Genomic DNA, 16,036 nt, shown 5'->3' on the forward strand with positions numbered 1-16,036 from the left:
GTGGACTACGGCCTAAAGCTTATTTATTCTGGAGGAGATCCGTGAACTGTAATGGGCTGGTAATGGCTTCAGAGGCCTTAGATAACTAATAGTACCTCATACCGAGTACTTATACCCAATACGTAGTACGAGTAGGTATGCCTATATCGACACGTGAAATAGAAAAATATCGCACCGAAAGCTCCTAGAGAACAAAAACCTATTTTAGGATGTGCAAATAAAGACCGTATGATACGATACGATGACATAGTTAGAAAACTTCATAGCCCCGTTTCGGACGCATGAAAAAATTTATATTTCTTAATGCTTTTCTCATTTTTAATTATCTCGAAGGAGCGATTATTTATTTCTTATAGGCCCCTTAAAATATCTTTTATCGAGATAAGTGTTTCCATGTTTAACAGTATATATTCTTGTTTTAATATATCTACTGCCTAGATATGATTTCTTAATTATATCTTTATATGGTGAATTTCTTAATGACAAGTTTGCCTGAAACGAGCCGCTCCGCTTTCATCTCACACAAGATAGAACAAAGATTGTTTAATTGTAAAACGATGTTGGAAAAGAGCAACTGCTGAGTTTCTTGCCGGCTTCTTTCCGGTAGAATCTGCCTTCCGAACCGGTGGTAGAGTCACTACAAACAGACATAGTTGACGTTTCAAAATTGCTTATACTTGAAATAAATGAATTACGAATTTAGAATTTTATAGATATTTATATATCCATACTATATATGCATAAATCTGAGGTTCATGTATAATACTAAATTCATACAAAAAGTCATTAGGGCTTGAACCCCCATATGTCAGAGCCAGGCTAAGCTCCTGCAAAAAGCCTTTCATAAATGCACGGGAAAGATTCTTTCATATATCAAAATTACTATTGCCCTTTTCAGAGCTAACACAATGGCCACGTATGGCTGGATTTTCAGTATCAGCAAAATGATTAATATAGCTATCTTTATGTTAAATGTAAAATGTAATAGATAAGGGTTAAAAGCTGAGGTGATTGTGAGAAGGGGTAAAAGTCGAGTGTTGTAGACAATGCTAAGCAGTGTTCGGATATTATGTAGGTATTATTAGTCCGATCCGATTACCATAGCGGCGTTAGTTAGATGGTTAGAGGTTTTGCCTCACTTTCAGAGGGACCGAGATCGATACCCGGCACGAGTCTACCTATTCTGATTTAGGTGCATTTTTTTTTTTATTTATGCAATGAGATGATGATGAAAATTTTATTTATTTTTTCTTTATTACTGCAAAGTTTCATAATATTAGCATCTATAAGACTGAATAAAATACTGGTCTTCTGAAGAATTCACTTATTGCACGGCATTCACGCTTTTATGGTAAAATCCCAGAGTAAAAATCATAGGTAGAGAGTAGAGCAGCGTATTGCCAGACCATTGTATGCGCTACGGGCTTAGACTTTTAGTTTACCACTTGCACACACACCCAGGAAGAATTTTTCACAAGTTATCTTTGTACTTTAAGTTATTTTTGTTTATAATAAAAAATAATTTACTTAAGCGGTGATAGCGCATTGGGTCGGAGCTCGACTTTACTTTCGGTGGTCCGAGTTCAAACCCCAGCCTCTAACTTTCGAATGCATGTATATACTGCCCTAACCGTTACAGACAGTTCTCAGTTGGTTATTTGTTTTAAAAGGCACATGAACACCATTCCTTTCATTTTCCTAGTTTTAGCGGAGTATAGCAAATTTATAATAATGTCTTAATTCGTTTTTGTTACATAGACGCAAGCCAGATGAAAATGCAAGCGAGTGTCTGATAAAAGACCGCTTTAGCAGCCCCTGCATCTGAGAAGCGAGTAAAATGGGCCAGTGAAAAAGAAGGAGATATATCTCCACTTTTTCTCTACTTTTAGCTTTAATCGCCGACACGTAGCACCGACATTATGTCAGCGAGGGCGACATGTCGTGCCCTCAATAAATCAGAAGCGTTTTGTTCAGGCCCGTTACACAGTTTACAGCTCCCGCCCTCGTTAAACGGCATCGCTCTAAAGGGCAGACCCATCACAATGTTGGAAGCTTCTGTCTTGCTTTAGTTGTAAAAGCTTTAAGAGTTATGTCGCCTTAGTACTTATGAATAAATTTTAGAAATATCTTGTTTTTTAAGTCTATATTAGTATCTAAGAATAACAAAATAATAGCGTTACTATACAATGGAACATTTTTTTATTTGTTTTTTTTATTCGGACTGCCAACAAAACGACCTGTATTTTAGTTATGGATAAAACTAGCCTTAGGTTACTAATGACACATAATTTCACTTATAAGTAGTCACAGCATGCACTGGTTACAATGTACGATAACTTAATGCACTTACAAGAATTTAAATGAAAGAAAGATTTTTCTAATTTATAGACTAACGCTTGACCGCAATCACACTCGATTATAAGTGATGATGAGGCCGAGACGGAGGCCGAAAGGGCATAAAATGGAAGGGATCCTTAGTATAATATCATTATTTATAATTATGTTGCTTAGGTAGACTTCGATTGCTTAGATGCCTTTTCACTTTTAAAGATACCCTTTCGCGATTAGCCTTTCTACGAGTTAGTATTACGCACGTATTAGAAACGAGCAAAGAACATTGTAATGGTACACGGCTGGTAGTACTTATAATTCACTGGTTCACTACTACACAGTCACAAGTGCAAGCGCACCTCCAATCCGTACCTTGTCTGTCACTATACTACTCGATTGACAGCTACCCCTCTTGCTTATCTACGTGAGACAATGTATGTGTATCTATTTAACACATACAAACACTACACACATGGTACGTATTATGTTCAGGGGACATCATCTACTTACATACCGTTCGATTATACAGCTGAACTGAAGCTTGTTGATCTGGACTGACCCAAAATTGGCTCTAGGAAACGTTCGTGCATGTTCTACGAAGCCATATACAATATCACCAAGAGCTGCGCTTGGAATGATAACAACCGGGGCCGACGGCTAAACGTGCTCTGCGAAGCAAGGGGGTAATATATATTCAATTTCAAAAACTTTGGGCTGGTACTGAAGATTTCATAAGAGGAATCAATAGCTACCAGGAATCGAAACAAAGACATCACGACTATTATACGCGCAAACTCCTGCTACAACGAGGCAGTTATTATTTCATTATAAACGACGGCTATTTCGCAGTGTACAATTTAAAATGTTGTGGTTAATTTGCTACATTCTCGAGTACATCAACTAAATAGTTTGTTCAAGAATTTATATTGGAAACTGCATGCCGCTAATAAACCAACCAGAAATGTCAGCTCTAACTAACCCAAGATATTATTTTACTCGTATTACACTTAATTAAAATGCTTTCTTCGTTCTCAAATGTCGTCGAGATTTAACCAGAGTTCGCTTATTATTCTCAACCGATTTAACAATGAGCAGACCATAATATTCGGATAGATAGCTTTATTAAATATAACTTTACTTTTTTTATATCTTTATCTGAAAATCAAATCAATTCTTCTTTTTATGAGGTAATAATTACATTAATTTAACTATACTTACAAACACAGAAGTAACGGCTCAGAAATGATAGCTCAGATTTTGGATAGAATTTTGGGTTTAAAAAGAAACGTGAACATTTATCTGTAGGCTACGTATAGTGCTTTGCTCAATGTACATCAAATAAAACAATGGGAGGTCCTTAGAAGGAACCAAAGTCCGACATATAGCTATAAAATAATGGCATAAAAAAGATCCCATTGACTTTTATTTACTCTCGAGGCCCGCTAAAAATAATTCTACGATGTTCAAGTAACATTTTTCACTAATTGTGCGATGACCATATAAGCTCGCTTGCTCGCTCGTTTCACTTTTTTATAAATTAGTTCGCTAAAATTCCCTCAAAGGTTAATTTTGTAGACTTGGTAAATAAATTTAATAGAGACTTACTTGTCGGTTGAAAAGACGAAAGCCTACTTTTTTCTTCATTATAAGTAAGCCCTTGACAGCAATCTCACCTGGTGGTACGTGATTGTGCAATTTAAGATAGCAGCGGGTAGCCCGCTGTAAGCTATTGCCTACTATCCCTACTTGGTTCAATGTTTATACGGTATGTATAAACATTGAACCTGTGGTCATCCACTGGATGGACGTCGGCCTTTCCTTAACAACGGACAGCTTAATCAGCTCTTATTTTAATAAACTTTCACAAAAAAATACAAAAGTGGTGACACCGGCCACTTTATTTTGTAACGAGTTTCAGAAAACGAGTTTTCATAACAATGGAGAAATATTTATTTTCCGCGACAAAAGAGGGACACAAATCTCTCTTCGCAGTGCATCTAGGATGCAACCTGAAAATGTATTTTTAATATAAAATGCCACTCTTTGTTCTAAACTTGGACTAGCAACTCAAAGCAGACAAATCTTCGGGAAATATATTTTTTTAATAAATATAAGCGCACAGTCGCACACCTCATATTGTTTTATTCCAGAGTTCTCTTAGTGTTTTGTGTATGCTAGGTGTAAAGCTATAGTGGACAAAAACTACTTGTTTCTCTGCACAAAAAATAATTATAATAATGTGTGTGCAGTACACAGTACACTGTACTATTTCAAAAAGCTTAAAATAATTCTCGAGCATTGTATCCTCGACTTAGATATCTACCACCGCCTTCCGCTTGAGAGATAAACGACTCAGTTAAAATCTGCCTTATTGTAGCAACCAAAAACACGTCAACCCATTTTGAAGCAGTGTGGTGGGTTTAAGCTCTCAATCCTTCTCTCTTTTGAAGAAGGAAGCCTGTATCCAGCAGTAGAATACTAATATGCTGATGATGCTGTAGTATTCATTACAATAAGCGCGCCCAGAAAAGATTCAGTTTGAATAATGTATTTCAAATAAATTATACAATTACTTTGATAGCCTAGTGGGTATGAGACTTCGGCTTCCTTTTCGATGGGACTTTTAGGATTTTTGTTTTATTTATTATTAGCAATTAAATATTGGAGAATCAATACGAAGCGGTGATAGCGCATTGATAGGAGCTCGACTTTACTTTTGGGGGGCCGAGTTCGAATTCCAGCACGCACATCTAACATTTCGAAGTTATTTGCGTTTTAAGTAATTAAATATCACTTGCTTCAACGGGGAAGGAAAATCGTGAGGAAACCTGCATGCCTAAAATTCTACATAATATTCTCAAAGGTGTGTGGAGTCCACCAATACGCACTGGGCCAATGAGGTGGACTACGGCCTTAACCCTCTTCTCATAGTGAGACCCGTGCCCTGTAGTGGGCCGGTAATGAGTTTATATGACGATGATGATGATGAAATATTGAAGGAATCGTATTGTAGGTGAAGTAATCGTAAAGAAACCTGTATGACTTAGAACTCTCCATTAAGTTCTCAAAAGGCGTGTGAAGTCTAATCCACACTAGGCCAGCGTGGTGGACTTTAACCCTTCTTTTTCTGAGAGTAGACTCGTGCCCTGCGGTGGGCAAGTAATAGGTCAATAATGACCTATTACTTGCCCACCGAATGTTTATTAAAGTCCCACTCCTAGGCAAAACCCTCGCCTCTAATAAGAGAGACGGTTTTAGAGCGCAAATGTACCACGCTGCTCCAATACGAGTTGGTGGGCTTGAACGACTATTAACCACAAGGAAGTGATAATAATCGGGACTACGTCTTAACGTGCTCCCCGAGGCACGGAATCGTGATGATGATGATATATTGCTTTACAGTAGGAGTCGCGTTAAAACAGCACTGATAGAACCAGTAATTGACCTGCGCTCAAAGCAATTTACATATATTACTCCGTACAAGCGATAATAAACACAGGCTCTGCTCCGTTCGGTTCACAATGAAATTCCTAGCTTGAGCTTCATATGGCTCAGTAAACTGCCTACTTTATGGAATTGATAAAATAAACATAAACAATGCAGACGCGCAGATATCCGATAACGTTCCGGTTCCAGAGAGTAGAGACGCTAAAATACAGCCAGTCCCAGCCGGGACGCCTCCTCGATGCACTTTACAACGCTCCAAATAACATTTCCGACTGACTGAGTCGTAAAGATTTCCAAGACTGAGTCCGTGAACTGGAGATGCACGTTTAATACGGTTCGTATTGTTTCAGTGAGGTGGATTAATTTGTTTTGTTAAACTCGCGAAGTCCATGTCTGTGCTCAAAAGTGATGTACAGACTCAGTGTTCAAAAGTACCGTCTACAACGAACTTTTTATATTAGAAATCACAAAATACAACACACACAAATGCGTTTGTCGTGGCTTTTTTCCACTAAGGGAATTTCCTAGCTTTAGCTTTACGTAAGGAGATGTTCAAAGTATCTAGACTGGAGACCAACGTGGACACCAACACCAACATATTAAGTAACGAGCGAAAATCAAGGTTACCTAAAGAATTAACATTTTAACACCTTAAAGTTTAAAAAATAAAACAATGTAATCTATGGAGTATCTTCAATGAAGTTTTGGTATTGGAAATAAAATGAGAAGATTATACCCAGATACATGTGCTGCGGAATTCTTTTCGAATCAGGAAGGGTTTGAAACTTTCTTAGCTGTAGATTTAAGTGTGATTTTGTAGTTAACAATATCACAAGAAAAGAAAAAAACACATTCCATATAAGAAGAGAATAATTGAATAAATATTTTTTTACTTTGGTATGAGCGATATTTGTCATCTATGTTTTATATAACCGTTACAATGATCTTAACGAAAATTATTGCTATCTATAATCTATCATGCATCTCGGAAAAATTAAAATTACCTATCATAATATCAACCCATTACGGGGCACGGATCTCCTCCCACGATGAGATGCCGTCGTCACACAAGCAGTGCGGAATGGTGGATTTCAAACACCTTTGAGAACATTTTGGAGAACTCTCTTGTATGCAGGTTTCCTCACGATATTTTCCTTCACCGTTGAAAGTAATTGATATTTTAATTGCAAAAGTAAAGTCGAAGTCCTACCCACTGGGCTATCACAGCTTCCTGAAAAAGTATCATTTCAACATACATATAATGTATAACAAATCAATGTATTCTATTTTTGTAAACGTCTCATGCGAGTTGAAGAAAAAAAATAAGCGTCCTTTATATACGTAAGTTGAAAATATACTTTTATCTGAGCTTTTCAATTCTTGCGAAAATACGACTCTTAAACAAAGAAAAATTTCCGCAAGCCCACTCACCTCTCACGTTTACTGCCAGCCATTTTTCCAATTCCAGGAAAGTTAGTTTTGCCGTGGTGGAATATATTTGCGTCTACGTTAGGGCCATTACGTTAACGAGCGTGCGAATTGTTCCGAAAGGACTAGTAAATAACCATGAAATGCCAAGAATTTATAATTTGAGGCGCTGGAATTTTCTATTTTTCTTTGGTACATTATTGGAAACTAAAGGTGTGCAAAAATTTTATGATATGAAATATGTGGTTAGATGGATAGATAGATAAAGTCTTTATTAGAGAAAAGAAGAGATTAAATAAATATCTTAACAAGAACGAACCAAAAAAATGCGCTTTGGCGGTCTTATCGCTTTATTTAATTTAAGGATCAAGTTAAGGAAAACGAGTTCTAGGTTAGTGCTTTAATGTTCAACTTATTTGGAAATGCTATTTTTATATTAACTTATGCAGTATAATTGGAACGTAATTATGAAAGATTATATGGAGATCAACTTTGATCAACTCAATTGGAGACGCTAAAAAAAAATCTATACTCCTTATTGTATTACTTCTGCCTGTATTTCGAATAATACGATTAGATTAGATATGTGCCGTCCAACAAACCAAGTGTTTATGCACGAGTGCGGAATAGTGCGGAAAATAGTCCTGATATGAATAAGATGATGCAGGTGTGTCGTTCCCTGGAAAGACGGACATACCTAGAAGTTAGCGCTGCCATTTTAGAATATTTCTTATTTATTTATTATTTTACATGCCAAGAGAGACATTCAGCATCATCATATCAACCCATTACCGGCCCAACACAGGGTACAGGTCTTCTCCCACAGTGAGAAGGGATTCGGCCGTGGTCCATAACGCTGGCCCAGTGCGGATTGGTGGAGGCATTGCTATATGTAAACCTAATTGTTATGAACGCCCATTCTCACAATTCCACCAATAGAAGCTGCTGAAGCTGCTGGAGATTGCTGCTATAAAGGTCCGAAATCCGCTGCTCTGCCAACACAGTTAAAGGTAGATTATACATATTTATATTTTTAATAGTGAAATTATACAACAGTTTAGTGTAATAGTTTTATTACACTAAACTGTTACTCTGTTTGTACTATGAGCTTTTTAGCTCAAAGTCACTGAATGGGCGATGGATAGAGCTATGCTCGGAGTATCTCATCGTGAACCAATGAGAAATGAGCAGATAGAAGAACCTGCAGAGTTATCGACATAGCTTAACGAGCCACGAGGCTAATTGCGATCGGCGAGCAACGTAGCTCGTAGAACTGATTATCGATGGGGTCCTAAGGGGGGGTGATAGAGTGGCGGTCAAACACCGGTTGCAGCAGCATTCATAGACTCCGACTAGGTGTAACCCCCTATAAAATCTGAAACAATAGAGAAAGATGTCCAGCAATAATATGAAGAAAATAATGATAATAAACCCACATCCGTCACTTAAACTATACCCTGGTATAAAATACCAAAGTTACATTGAAATATATTTTAACTCGTACATTTTACCGCTGTATAGGTAAAATCTAATCTGTTCCAGTGGGAAGGTAATAAAACGTGAAACGGTCGTGAACCAAATGCTCCCTGTCTACCCCTAATTTGTAGAGGACGGGCCACAGAACTTGAGCGACATAAAAACTAAACGGTTAATCAATTGATTTGGTTTTCAGTCCTTTTGAGAATAACTCGATTTTATTATAAAAATTATTATAAAGTAGTTATTTGCATGTATGTATTTTAATATTTGTACCACCAGCAGTCTATTCTCCTCTTTTTTTTTCTAATTCTAAGGTTGCCTGGCAGAGATCGCTATTAAGCGATAAGGCCGCCTTTTGTATTACTACTTCTTTCGATGTTTCTGTTTTTGTTATATTTTAAATGTTGTGGTATACAAATAAAGAGTTTAAATAAATAAAAAGGACTGGAACTCTTAAAAATGTAACAACAATCAGAAGCTAAAAAATATCTAGTCCTATTGAATAGGTACTAATATTATAATACGATAATCACATTGATTTATAAAAAAACGTAATATTTAAAGAGCGCGAAACCGGACGAAGGACGTGGGCATCAGCTAGAAAATTTAATAAAGACAAAAATGAAAATTAATATTACAAGAACTGGATCTAGAACAGATAATCTTTTTTTTACATCGTAGAAATATAAAACCCTCATGGAGGTAGGTGGATCTACCATTAGATGTATAAGCCACGGAAACGCTTTGCTTTCGATGCTGACTGCGTATTCCAATCCCTAACGATTCAGATAAAAAGTAACAAAATGCATTTTTTTTCGGAAACAAACATTGGCAGGAGCAGGTGTAACTTTGCCGAATTCCAACCTACCTAGTCCGCGAAATACAGGAAGGATCTCTCATCTCCTGAGGATGATCTTGTGTCAAAACGTGCGTAGAAGAAGAAGAAGAAACACTTTATTGCACTTAAACACACAGGAAAAGACACATTAAGGAGTATACAGTAAAAAATGTAGACATACAAAGGTGGCCTTATTGCTGTAAGCAATCTCTTACAGGCGTAGTGCGTATGCCTACATTCGCCATGGATCTGTTTGGTATATTCATCATCATCATCGTATAAACGCATTACTGGCCCTGTGCAGGGCACGGGTCTCTCCCACACATGAAAAGGGTTTAGGCTGTAGTCCACCACGCTGGCCCAGTGCGGATTGGTGGACAGATTTATAAAGTAGTAGTAAGATTGAAGAAATTATAAATTACACCGTACAGATTCTCGGGTATTCCGTGAGATATAGCAATTTTTTATATAAATATACGACAATACACACACTGCCATCTAGCCCCAAAGTAAGCGTAGCTTGTGTTATGGGTACTAAGATGACTGATGAATATTATTTTGAATAATATACATAAATAGTTATAATATACAGATAAACACCCAGACACTGAAAAACATTTATGTTCATCACACAAACATTTTCCTGTTGTGGAAATCGAACCCACGGACTTGGATTCAGAAAGCAGGGTCGCTGCCCACTGCGCCAGTGGCCGTCATATAACTGATTATTGATTAAGCTTGATTTGCGAAATAAACTGCAATGTTGCAGCACCAGTCTCCTGATTGACTTTCAGGAAACATTAGGGGTCGTAATGTATAAAATTTGTAACATAAATCTTTCTAATTTCAAAGTTTAAAGTTTGTGATAAAACTGAAATGAGGGCATTAAAAGCTCGTCAGTTCTGTGGAAGAGCGACTCAGTAATGTAATATCAAACCTAAACCGCCTGAAGCTTCGCCTGACGCTCTCAAAATAGATTATTGGGTATAGAGTATATGGTAAAATACTGATAGTCTAATTCATACCGGTAGGTACATTGCATTTTTGTTAATTTCATATTTTTTATCCCCGACCCGAAAACGACGGGGTGTTATAAATTGTGTGTTTATGTCTGTTTGTATGCGGAATCGTATTTCCCGAACATATGAAACGATTTTGATTTTATTTTGATGTGAAATATCTATAGGCGAGGGTAAATCTGATATTATTGGCGTGGCGACATAGGCCGTGGCGACGCATCGCCAAGCTGTATGATAGAATAAATGTACTATACGTTGATGAAAATACTTGAGTTGTCACCTTTTTAATAAAATTTTTGAATTAAAACCTTTTGTATATGAAGAAAATAAATGTATATTAAATAAACAGTCATCATTTTCTGGAGAAAATTCGTAATATTGTATTTATTTATCATGTCTTATTAAGTTCCTGTCATAATCTGTATTTTTGTGCCTATTACTTGCACAAAATAATTTCGAGGTTTCACATCTGCCAGGCGTCCCGTGACGGCTCACAATTTTTTTGATGTGAAACATCTGTAGGCGGAGGGTAAACCTGATCTTTGGCGTGGCGACACAGGCCGTGGCGACGTATCGCCACACTATATGATTGAATTTTTGTATTTTGTATGTAACAATAAAAATTAATATTAATTTTGTAATAAAACAGTCATTATTAACCGACTTACAAAAGAGGCGTTTATCCATTTGGTTTTTATCAATTTTTTTTTATTTGTGGAACAAATTTGTAATGCTTTATCTTTTCATTATGCAATAACTGCAATAACTTACAGCAAACAATTTCGATGTTTCACATCTGCCAGGCGTCCCGTGACGGCTCACACGTTTTATTTTTCATTAGAAAGATATTTTAGTGTCCTTAGCTATGTTTGATGAAAATCGTTCCAAGATGGCCGCCAGCGCAAAATGGTGGAAGACATATTTTTCCACAAGTCCCTCAATATTGGTATCAAATAAAAGGGTTTCATTTGAAGAATAATTATACTTATAAGTATATATATATATATATTTATATATTATTGATGGCAGTTTTTGCCATTAATTTTATATTTTAACAAAATTTCTTACCCAATACCTTGCCCTCAACTAGTATTATTTTAATATTGTTGAGGTATTTTTTCAGAATTATAATGCTTATTTAATTTACTCCTATTGGTAAGTGAGGGGGGTAAGGGGTATGGTAGTTATAACCACTAATCAGTTTTACACGGAATCGTACAGGAACGCAAAATCGCTTGGCAGCACGCACTGTCTGTAAGGCGTTAGCTAGCCATGTCCGGAGCGTCCCACCTGACCAAACCAGAAAAAAGCAAAAAATAAATTCTTAGGAATTTATATTTTTTGCTTTTTTTATTGCCCCTTCCGGCGTTCAAACTCGGGATCTACCGCTGCCCACTGCGCCAGAGAAGTTTGTCATTTAAATAATACCGCTCAACCCATGTCTCCTCTCAGAAAGCACCACCCACTGAGCTATCACCGCTGATTAGAACTTTATTATTTGGGTATGTGTTTTTTCGTCGAACGCGCAAATCTCTTAAACTAACTGTCAAATTTGTAAAGTCAATGCGATTCAAACACAATCGAAACGACGCGTATTTTTGTGGTTAGCAACCATGTATAATTAGAAGTTTAAATAATGATCCAGATTCCAATACATTACGAAGCAATTCTGCTCGTTATGCAATTATAAAAAGGTTTTACTAAATCGCGGCGTATTGTTTGAATTTTGTCATTTTGCGAACATTTTCATTTCCATTTTTATCGTTTTGCAGAAGGGACGACTATATTGCCTACCGGTATGACGTAGTGACACCATCTTTTATTTTTATTCCACTACAAATTAGCCCTTGACTGCTATCCACAGATCGTATTAAATATTTAATCCATAGACCCACAGTTTTCTACGTGGCATCGTACCGGAACTTGGAATCGCTTGGCGGTCTTTGCCATATCTTTCTCTTTATAATGTCTGTCATATTATTGTCATCACATTTTTTTACAGTAGCCCCAATGGTAAATTTGTCGATTATTATCACAAATAAGGTATGATATCCGGGACCTACTTAACGTGCTCTCCGAGGCATCTTAACTCCAGGCTTGTACTGAAAATTCTTTAAGCGAAAAAACACAAAGCCTTACAATCTTTTTTGCTTGAAAAACTGATTTTATTCTCCTTTTATTTCCCTAACTACGTAGTGGTACACAAATAAGAGATAAAATAAATTATGAAAAAATCTATATGGTGTGATTTAGCAACGGAGCATCCTCAGGTGATGTTGACTTTACTTAACAATTATTCATAGTAAAGTCAGGCAACATCTTAAGAGGCTCCGGTTTCATGGCGGAACGATGAGTATAAAGATTGAAGATATAAGATGTTGGAAATGAGAAATCTGCTGGGTTTCTTGCCGGCTCTTCTCGGTGGAATCTGCCTTCCGAACCGGTGGTAGAGTCACAAACAGACTGACTTGACGTTTCTAAAGTGCTTATTAACTAGGCCTACGTAAAGTAAATTAATTTTTATTTTTTATTTTGTAGTAATTATAAATTACACCATAAGATTCTCCTGCTTTTCGTTTCGAGGAGTATAGCAAATTAAACATAAATGTACCACAGTTTAATCAACTCTCAGAGCACTGGCGCACAGTTATATCCCCAGTCAGGGGATCCTTTCCCTGGGGAGATAATTGTGTTCAGCAGGGCTAGCACGGGCGGGAGATAAAAATTATATCCCCTGAGAAGGTATATAATTAACGTGCCCACCTGCTAAATCACTGGAACATGGAATAGGAGAAGTTTACCCCCGTTTATTAATACACATATATTATTTGGATATTATTTCCACTTGTGCGCCAGTGCTCTGAGAGTTGATAAAGCTATGTGAGAAGATAAATTTATAACCTTTCCCCGGGGATATAATAGTCTCTTGCCCATCCTAGCCGTGCTGCAGGTGCTAACCGTGCGGGGGATATAACTTCTGTCTCCTACTTATGCTAACTGTGCAGAATGAGAACGGTTTTGGCTTTAGTCCACCAGTCCAGCACGCTGGTTAAGAGCGTATAATTGTTACCTAGACCTAATAAAAAGAAATCACATAAATGCGGACGCCTGGTAACCCTACTCTGAAATATCCTTTACTTTTACAACGGGCATAACGGTCACATCAAATATTAGGGATCCGGGCCCAAACGGATTCATATTGCTATCAGTTTACGTCACCTGTCCCTTGAACTTTACCTCGCCATTAGCTGCGTCGACACACGTGCGCTTTCACTATCAACTTGCGTTATTCTAATATCTAGGCTACAGAATTAAGAACATACAGAAGCCGTTAACAATACTAATTTTAAAGCATCACAAACAACCACTTTATTAGTGTTTCTCGAACAGGCGGTTAGTCCTTTCATTCCATTTAGTAGTCGATAGTAATTGTTTTACCTCTTATGTGCTTAACGTTTACCATAGTATTCGATTTGGTTAAACCATCTCCTTTCTACCATCGAACTGCGAGGTACCGAAAGAATCTGCACCGTTAAGTTGTTGAAATACCATCAACACGTACGAAGCGTTTTGCTTCATCCTTTCTGATCCGCACAGCAAAGGCCTGGAATGCCCTCCCATCTTCCGTCATCCCCGATACCTATAATTTGGGTACCTTTAAATCAAGAGTGAATAGGAATCTTCTAGGCAAGCGTGCTTTATCTTAGGCTGCATCATCACTTACTATCAGATGTGATTGCAGTCAAGCACTTGTCTATAAACTTTAAAATATATATATATATATATAAAATGGGGAAAATGGGAAAATGGGAAAAGCTAGCAACATTCCGCGGGTGTGAAGTGAGACGTGCGCGGGGCGTTTTCACTGTTTTGGCCACAATGCACTGCATGCAGTAATGGCTGATTGAGGGTTCTGTATGTTCTTAATTCTGTGATAGGCATTCTTTTATAATGTAACTAGTGGTCGCCTAATGGACGAAATTCAACCATTATTCATTTAAATTATAAGTTCAAATAATATGAAGGTTCTGTTGTCAGAGATAACTTCTATAATCACAGATTTCGCCAAGGCTACATTGTTAGTTTGTCTTATGTCACTACTGAAAAAGAGTATATAGACATGTGTATAATGTTTTATTATTAATTTAATGTATTTTTATTCATAAATTAAAAAATATAGCAATCTGAACTTCTCTATTTAAACTTTAGGTGTGGGATATTTCATACTCCTCCCAAATTTCATAAAAAGGGGTACAAAGTTATTGCTTCGCGTATTAATATTATCCTACTAATATTATAATAAATATGAAAGTGTGGATGTTTGTCACTCAATCACGCCAAAACGGCTGAACGGATTTGATGAAATTTGCCATGCATGTAGCCTTTGACATAAAAAAGAACATAGGCTACCTTTCATCCCGATTCCTCAAGTATTACCCGAGTGAAAATTGAAAATTGTTTACCAGCTAAGCCGCGGGCAGACTGATGATTGATATTTGGTATGAATGTCACCTATGCTACGGAAAAGCACATGTACTTTCTATGCTGATCTCTCAAATAGTTCCCATGGTAGGATTAAAAATTGTTAAGCGAAGCGGAAGCTTTAGACCAAATTCTGAAGTCTACGCAGACGAAGTCGCAGGTAGAAGCTAGTAGTATATATAATATAATCGACGGATCGGCCGGTGAAAGCCTAGTCGGTAAGCTTCTCTTCTGGGGGGACCGAGTTCGATCTCACCTCTAACTTTTCAGAGTTATATGCAACTATTGCAACATTCAACGGTGAAGGAAAACATCAGCAGGAAACCTGCATGCCTGAGAGTTCTTAGTAAAGTTCTCAAGGGCGTGTGAAGTCTACCAATCCGGACGCCAGCGCGGCGGACTAGGTCCTAATTTCATCTCATTCTGAAACAAGAACAGTGCCCTGTAGTGGCCACAACAGGGAAAGGGCTTAATTAAGGGCTAAGAATTATTCATTCAGGATAAAAAATTCTATTATAGTAATTATTGACGGACCACGTAGATAGTCCACCTGATTGTTAATGTAGATAGTTCTGTGTCCATCAACCTGTGACGTAGTTGTTAAACCTTATTTGTTTTTATTTTATCTTTAGAACATTACAAAATAAAATCGTCTACCGCCATCTAGTGACCATTGCATATATTACTACCATTTTAGGTGGAGCTTTCATTTACTCTCAATGTAAGATGGAGTTTAATCACAGAGCGACAGATCGCGCTATAGTCGAGCCATTTTTTATTTTCCTCGGTAAAATGCTCTTCAATGCTAGCGCATTTTTACAAACTTTACAATTTAGTTCATCTTTAGTTTGTTTCTATATAGTCCCACCGGAATGCTGAGCACTCAACTCTTACCTCATTTAAAAGGGAATTAGAGCCTAAACCTACTGCACCGCTCTAAGATGGGACGGCGGGCTTTTAAGGATTATATTTTTATATGACATGATATTAATAACAACTGGGACCGAGGATG

This window comes from Pararge aegeria, chromosome 8, assembly GCF_905163445.1.
Source record: "Pararge aegeria chromosome 8, ilParAegt1.1, whole genome shotgun sequence".
Taxonomy (NCBI): Eukaryota; Metazoa; Arthropoda; class Insecta; order Lepidoptera; family Nymphalidae; genus Pararge; species Pararge aegeria.